The 7989-nt window shown below is 44.3% G+C and overlaps 1 protein-coding gene across 4 annotated transcripts in view; it reads right to left on the reverse strand.

Moving 5' to 3' along the window:
- TXNRD1 (thioredoxin reductase 1) overlaps positions 1 to 5164 on the reverse strand; it is a 64292-nt gene extending 59128 nt beyond the window's left edge. For 2 of the 4 annotated variants that reach the window (XM_055574954.1, XM_055574972.1), the window contains exons 1-2: positions 5012 to 5151; positions 3453 to 3547 (exon numbers count right to left, since the gene is read on the reverse strand). The gene's annotated coding sequence lies outside the window, so the exon portion shown is untranslated. Of the gene's footprint in view, positions 1 to 3452; positions 3548 to 4796; positions 4992 to 5011 lie in introns of those variants that run through there. The other 2 variants (XM_055574958.1, XM_055574963.1) reach the window with 2 other exon arrangements.
- Between the last annotated feature and the right edge of the window lie 2825 nt (positions 5165 to 7989).

Consider the following 7989-nt stretch of genomic DNA (forward strand, 5'->3'; position numbering starts at 1 on the left):
AGACATTGGGTCTCACCGTAGATTCACAGCTACTAAAAATTGTACTGTAGAATCAGCACCAGATAAATATATTTGCAGTACGAACAATCTATGCCCCTTTTAAACATTGTTAGTCCTTACCTCTTACCTTTTTAAGAAACCAGGGTCAAAGCAGTCCTTCAACGCTCTTTAGGCCTTAACTTTAATTAGGCTGAAAAGCACAGACATTACTAATCTCCCCAGAAGGGACTGTCTCAGAGGAGAGAATCTAGTTTTCTACTCATTTTAGTAGAGTATTAAGAAAGAAAGTGGACTGTCAAGAGTTATTAAATTACCGCTCCATTTCCTGATGTCCATTCAGTCAGGAGTTTCTGGTTTCTGGTAACTTTAGAAGTTCAGCTTGAAAGGAGACCTGCCTATTTCAGTGCCCACCCCAGGCCCCGCAGCCTGACCACCACACTATCACCCCTGAGCTTCCCCGACACCGGCTCCATAATTCACTTGGGTCTTTATCAAAACGCACTGCTCTGTGTCTGTCACCTCTCCTGTTACTGCCTGGAATAAATTAAGTCCCATGTTGCAAGTTTTAGTCTTATCTCCCCAAGTTATTCTCCCAAACTACCTAAGTCTTAACTATGTTTGGCCCTTCCTATTCCAGCAAGTGCTTTTTCACTCACTTTGCTTTTCCTCTCAATACCACCAATAGGCATTCATTTTGTACAAGTGGTTTCAAAACTCTGGAATCCAGGAGATGCTAATTTACATTAAGATTTCCTGTAAGAAAATTTGCAAACTTGCTCTTAAGAACTAAAATATTTACCTTTATACCAAAATATTTAACTAAAATACCTTTTGGGTGTTAAGCCATAATCTTTTGTTTGGTTTTCCTCAATTCTAATTATTTAGCAACTAATCTTGACCAAACTACCTCATACATTAAAGTAAATCTCAAAACGGGATATGTATCCTAAGAATTACCTGAGGGGGCTTGTTTAAAATAAATTAAAAGGCAGAACCTAGCCCCTTCCAGAGAGTTCAATGACTAAGACCTCAGATATAGCCCTGCTAAGTCGCTTCAGTCATGTCCAACTCTGTGTGACCCCATAGACGGCAGCCCACCAGGCTCCAACGTCCCTGGGACTCTCCAGGCAAGAACACTGGAGTGAGTTGCCATTTCCTTCTCCAATGCATGAAAGTGAAAAGTGAAGGTGAAGTCGCTCAGTCGTGTCCAGACTCTTAGCGACCCCATGGACTGCAGCCTACCAGGCTCCTCCGTCCATGGGATTCTCCAGGTAAGAGTACTGGAGTGGGGTGCCACGCATTCCAGGTGACTGCAGTTTTTTTGAAAGGCACTTCTTTAAAGCCTTTATCATCTAAACTTTTCAGTTCCTTCCAGTAGGACCCTACTCCCTGGTCTCCTACAGTTCACTGTAAATGCAAGGCAGGTTTTGGTGCTGCTGCTGTTTATTGAGGGGAAAGGAAGGCAAATGAAGAAACAGTATAAAAGGAGAAAAGAAAAGCAGACATTTTTATGAATTCCCACTTCATTATTTAGGTTGCAATTAAAGCAGGAAACCTTAACCTTTAAGGTGTGGACTTTAGGATTTAGCACTAATCCTATAAGCACTCAATTCTCCACTGAATAAATGCCTTTCTCCACTCAAACCCAATTTTCCCTAAGAATTTCAGGACCTACCATTTAGCCCCAAATGTGGTCAATTTGCTGCAAATTCATAAACATTTCAAAGCAGTAGTCCTTACCTAGCTGTCTTCTTCCATTTTTTAGTACTCATTAAAAACCAAAAATAAATCAAAGGAGAGTGATAAGTTTACTTGGAAGAGATGTGCTAAATAATTTTTTAAATTTTAATTATAATTTGGCAGTAGGCTTTTCGTTCATGGCACTGCACTTCGTTAAATGGCTAAAATTAACTATGATCATATAGAACTGAGAACATCAGATCTTATCAATTAAATGGGTGCAAAGCTTATTAAAAAATTCATAAACATTCTTTTTACTCCCATTGGTATTAAAGCCAAGATCATCTATAGGATTGATACAAAGATCAAATGCCTATACACCTTTTTAAGTGCAAATTTATGACACAAGTAGAGAGGTCAGACAGAAAGGAATATTAATAGGACTTTGTTTCATTTTACTTGCAAACTAAAGGTTTGAGTAACACAATATATTTTATATCAAGCTAAAAGCCTTTTTAGGGGTGGCTCAGTGGTAAAGAATCTGCCTGCCCATGCAGATTGGGGGGATGTGGGTTTGATCCCTGCGTCAGGAAGACTGCCTGGAGGAGAAAATGGCAATGCAACCCACTCCAGTATTCTTGCCTGGGAAATCCCATTGACAGAGGAGCCTGGCAGGCTACAGTCCATGGGGAAGCAAAAAGAGCAGGACATGACTGAGCGACTAAACAACAAATAACAAAAGCCTTTTTATTTCAATTATTTTTCATTATTTACTGTGTCTTTGAGTCTATCGCCATTTTCTATACCCATTCTTCAAAAAGGTAATGATTCTTTTAGAAAAAAAGTAAATAAAAATGCAAATTAATTGTTATAGTCATCCTGAAGGCAAACATATCTAAATACGCTGTTAGACTTAACTGAGAACTCAAGCTTACTTAAGACGGCAATGGTCAAGTATGAGTTCCATTTCTTAAAAATTACAGATACAATTAAACAAGGATGACCAAAAAAAAAAAAAAAAATCAGCAAAAATTAAAGCAGATATATCAAGGTGATCAGATTCTGAGTATCCCCCACACCTGACGTATTAATAGAACATCATCCATGGCGCATATCCCTCCAAAGGTGCATCCTGCCCGCCAGCATTGGGCCAGTGAGGTAGGCCATGACCCATCCAGCCCTCAGTAGATGGTCCTAAGGGAGGACTGCCACCAGCTCACCACCACCCAAAGGAAAGATTTCTTTCTTTCCTTTGGTTCTACCCGGCTAACTCTGAGCTAGAAAAGAGACCACTGCAGGGAAATGAACTCACTCCAGGAGCTTGAGTTTGCTCTCCCCTAGGCCTGGGGTTTCTGGGTTTCCCTCCCCGAGAATTAAAAAGGAAGATGATAGGGTGGGACAAAGAGAACCATTCCCTGAACCACTTTTCTTGGTACTTCTCTAAACAACTCACTTTCAGCAGTTTACACTGCTGCTAAAAAAAAAAAAAAAAGTAAGTTATTTAGATATACTGGAAAAGAGAGGGAGGGAAATAGAAAGGAAGGGAGATGAAAATAGGTCCCTTTGCCCTTCCAAGCTTCCCAGTTCTGAAATGTGTCTCATCCACGTCGATTCACACGTGAGCAGGCGCCCGCGTTTCTTCGTCGTTTGTCTAAGGATGTGCTCCATTTGGAGGTTCGCTGACAATCACCCTGGGTCTGAGACCACGACCGGCTCGGTGAGCTTGTTCCCAGTTCAGGCGGGTAAAACAGACGTTAAGGTCTCCCACCTACCTTCAGGGTCGGACCATGGTGGCCTATCTTTCTCCGTTTCACAAGGGTTTTGGAGGTCCGTTCGGACAGAGCTCCCTCGAGGCCCAGCCCGTCCTCTGTGGCACAAAAGCAGAGCGGAGCGGGTCAGTCTTTCCGCCCCAGGGCCGCGGCGGGAAGTGCGCGGCGAGGGCGGGGCTTCCGCGTCCCCAACTGCACTCCCCCCGGCGACTGCCCGGCCCCAGCCCCGGCCCTGACCTTGACCACGGCCGCGCGCCGGCTCGGGTCTCGGACCCACGCACCTGCACGCGGCCTGGAAACGTGGCATCGCGACCAGCGACAAACCCCAGGGTTCCGGCCGGACTCTAAGATAAACAAGTCTCGCTAAAATACACGTCCTACTTTCCCGGCAAGTCCAGAATTCAGAAAAGCCTCATAAAGAAGGCTAAGGCACAATTATCTCAGCTTTTATTAAAAACACCTCCCAACTTAATCTTCCTTTGAACTCTGCATAGCTAAAGTATGTAGAAAACCAACTTCCAAAGTTTCTTTGAAATCTGAAACCACGGGGCAAGATTAAGGACACTCTGCCCACTTGAGGGTGCTTTTATTTAAGAGCCTTGAAATAATAAAGCAACACCCTACATGACAGCCTGGGTGCAACTGGTCCAGTTTTACAAACGAGTGAACTCAGGTCGAGAATGAGTCAGTGAGAATTAAAAATAGACTCCGGTTATCCTGACATCAGGTCCATTCATCAGACAAAAACCACCCAAGCACCCAAAAGTACAGTCTGATAATAACAATAACAGTAGGACCGATTCTGCAGTGTTTTACATGTATTAATACTGGATCTTCACCACTACCGTTTCATAATATGTTTTATCAGGTCCATTTCACAGATAGGGAAGAGGCACAGAAACACTTTCCTGCCCAAATTCAAGCAAGCTACCCAACAGCAGAGCCAGGATTCAAACCCGGCAGTGCAGTGCAGCCTTTAAACGCCTACCCTGCCTGATACAGTGAAATGAGCACCAGTTCCTCTTGGTTGTCTCCTGTAACAGCCTGGGGAGTCACAGCAGTCTGAGCGTGGTCTCCCCGCTTGCACACACGGAGACACATATGATTTGCCAACCTCTCGCAATTTCTTAAGATTCAGTGGTGTGAAGATTACTCGAAAGGCATCCTTAAATTGTTACACTCGCTTAAGGCCGACAAGGCTCTGTCAAACTATTCATCGTATTTGCACCTACTCGTGCTCTACGAAATGATACAAAACCCCATTTTTCTCCAATATTCTGCAAACCGTCCCTATAAAGAAAAGCTAGACAGGAAACTACCAGTCGACAGAGGGCCGGTCTCACCTACCGACGCGCTAAGCTTTCACCGACCCAGGCGAAACAATGACCGACGCCAAAAAGCTCCCTCGCCTGGAGAAGCCTCACCCCTGCTCAGACACGCCTTCAAACGTCTCCCTTCCCCCTGCATCGCCAAGGCATCCGGCAAGAGGATGCTCTGGGCCCGGCGACCTCACAGCCCGGGGGCTCCAGCCTTCCTCCGTTTCCAGTGAACCCGAAGCTTACACGAACGCGAGCCCTTGGACACCCGGCGATCCTCCGGACGTGCCAGCACCTTCAGCTCCGGATGCAATGCGGGACTGGAGCGAAGTGAGCGAAAGGTCCGCGGGTTCCCAGTGGCTCCGAGAAGCCACGCCCTCCCCTTAAATGGGCGGGCAAACCGCCAGAGTCAGAATGACAAAGCAAAAATCCACTCCTCGTGCAGCCCTGTGGACTGCGCGGATGGGCTTAGCAAAGTGGGATCTCCTAATTGGGTGACAGCACATCCTCTTCCTGCTCACAGCGCCCCCAACCCAAGAAAGGTGCAAACGCAATTTAAGGAACTATGTGGAACCGGAACCAAAAGAGTGTGCCTTAACTGAACTGGACTATGCCCTCGGGCAGTGACTCTGGAACTTTGTTACGATTGTGATCAGGCAAAGAACTTTAAAAATACTGACACCTGGTACACACTCCCAAACATTCTGATGTATTAATAATTGGTATTGGTGTGACCTGGGTGTCTGAGGTTTTTTAAAACTCCCTGAATGATTCTAGTGAACAGCAGTTTGGGATCCATTACCCTATGGTAATGGATTAGTCAGTGTGGTGATTCTGTAAAGGAAGTGATGTGTCTTTTAAAAGAAACTTCCAGTCCATCCTGACTAATTCTGAAAAATGACGAATTCTTACCAAGCATAACTTTGCTTTGTAGTACTTCTTCCTTATCCCACTCAGATTTCGGTTTGTCATGTTTGTCTTAAGGAAAACTGAGAGTATATTTAACTCCAGTCATGCCAGCCACCTGCAGCCAGCTGCCCAGTTGAGCCACACTCTCTCATACTTCCTTGCTTTTACTCATATTCTTACTCAGCACTTGGTACTGGTAGGTGGCTATGAATATTTGCTGAATAAATAAATAACTGAATGCCTTTTCCACTGTGATGGTTACTGCCTGACTGAAGCACGCTCAGGTGAAAGGGTTGCTGGTCTCTAAAAAATCCATGAAGCCACAATTTGCTCCTTTGAGTCCCTTTCCAGTGCAAGGCAGAGGCTTAGTGAAGCCCCTCAGAGTCTGAATGTATGCACACGCACGCATATGCACACACACACACACACACACACACTATACATTTGGGGGAGGGGAAAAACCTTTTCTCCAGTCTCCTAGGTTCTTCTAGAGGTCAGGAATTAAATTGTCATGAGACAAATTATAGGAGAACATAAAATTTAATTATATACGTACAAAATTAACATGAGAATATGAGGTCCAAGGAAAAATTAGGCAGGATGAAGCTTGTATACTGTCCCAGAGAAGAAGGAGGTAAAGGGTTTGAGACTTCAAAGGCAAGAAAGGAAAATTTACAGGAAGAAGAAAATGAGCAAATGTCTGATAAACACTTGTTTAGTCATGCAGATTTCCCAGGTGGCTTAGTGGTAAAGAATCCACCTGCCAATGCAGGAGACAAAAAAAATGTGGGTATGATCCCCGGGTTTGATCCTTAGGTCAGGAAGATCCCCTTGAGGAGGGCATGGCAACCCACTCCAGTATTCTTGCCTGAAGAATCTCATGGACAGAGGAATCTGGTGGGCTAACAGTCCAAAGGGTTGCAAAGAGTCAGACCAACTGAGCACACAGGCACACAGGCACAGCGGGATCCAGAGAGAACCTCAATCAAACAGGCCTTGCTGAGTTCCCCCAGTCTACCACACCTAGTTCACGTTATACTTTTCTATGATGATAATTGTTTTTCCTGGAATAGGCCCTGTTGGCAGGTAAGGGGACAAGGTAAAAAGTTCTTCCTGAGGATTTGTTTCTTAAAAATAATCGACCCCAAAGAATCCTCAAACCAAAGAGACACATTTTGGGGTGAAAAGTTTTGTTCCCCTCAGTTCAGTTCAGTTCAGTCACTCAGTCATGTCCGACTCTCTGCGACCCCATGAATCGCAGCATACAAGATGCTAAACTGACACTCTCCCTGTTTGGTGGTTATTTATGTGCATGTCTCACCTGATTCTTGCGGTGACCCAAAGACGAAAGAGCAGATAAAACCAAGGAGAGTCTTGGAATGCAGATATGGAAAAACCAGACCCTTATTGTCCTTTCTCCCCCATGTTGTAACTGTTAATGGATTTCAGATCCTCCTGAGCCGTACAACCTGCCTCCCCTCCTACCTCAAAGGGAGAAGGTATTTGCCTTACTCTTTTCCCCACCCAGTATATGTGCCTCATCCAATCAGCAAATGACCCACAAGACCCCTATCCCACTCCTTGTACCCTGGGTATAAATGTAGACTAAGGACCCCTGTTCTACGTCAGTTCTCGCTTGAGCTGGCCCACTGTTCTAACAGCATCTCCCACTCTAATAAACTTTATTTCCCTCTCATTCTAATGTCTGGAAATTTTTTTCCAACCCACGCATGGACCACGACAATTCTGGAGTCCTGAGAAGAGAGGATGGGTCTAGAACATAAGTGTTCAGGAAACAAGATGACTTAAGAGAGCAAAGAATGGTAAATGTGAAGGAAATAAAGCTGGGATTAAGGGAGAAAACTTAACATTTACTCCTGGCTGCGATGCTGAGCTCTGTATTAACCATATATATGCCTTATTTCATTCAAGCTACACAAAACAATTCATGAACCAGGGTCATAACTCTGCATTCTTAAAAATCTTTAGAAACGACAGTTTATTTCAAAAGCATGTCTTAGGATACAGAAGGACTTTAAAATCATTTAACTTAATGTGCTAAAAGCAAGTGATAAAGGTTGACTTCTAAGAGCCTTCTGTGACAGACAGAATTACCAGAAAAGGCTAGATAAGGCATTTTTAACTTGACACTGTTTTTTGTTTGGCCATATGGCAGGCAGATCTTAGTTCCCTGACCAGGGATCAAACCCATGCCCCTCTGTATTGGAAGCACAGAGTTTCAACCACTACACCACCAGGGAAGTCCCCTTCACACTGTTCTTAAGTGAGCAGATTATATTAACAACACAAATCCC

Source organism: Bubalus kerabau, chromosome 1 (assembly GCF_029407905.1).
Source record: "Bubalus kerabau isolate K-KA32 ecotype Philippines breed swamp buffalo chromosome 1, PCC_UOA_SB_1v2, whole genome shotgun sequence".
In the NCBI taxonomy this organism is placed as follows: Eukaryota; Metazoa; Chordata; class Mammalia; order Artiodactyla; family Bovidae; genus Bubalus; species Bubalus kerabau.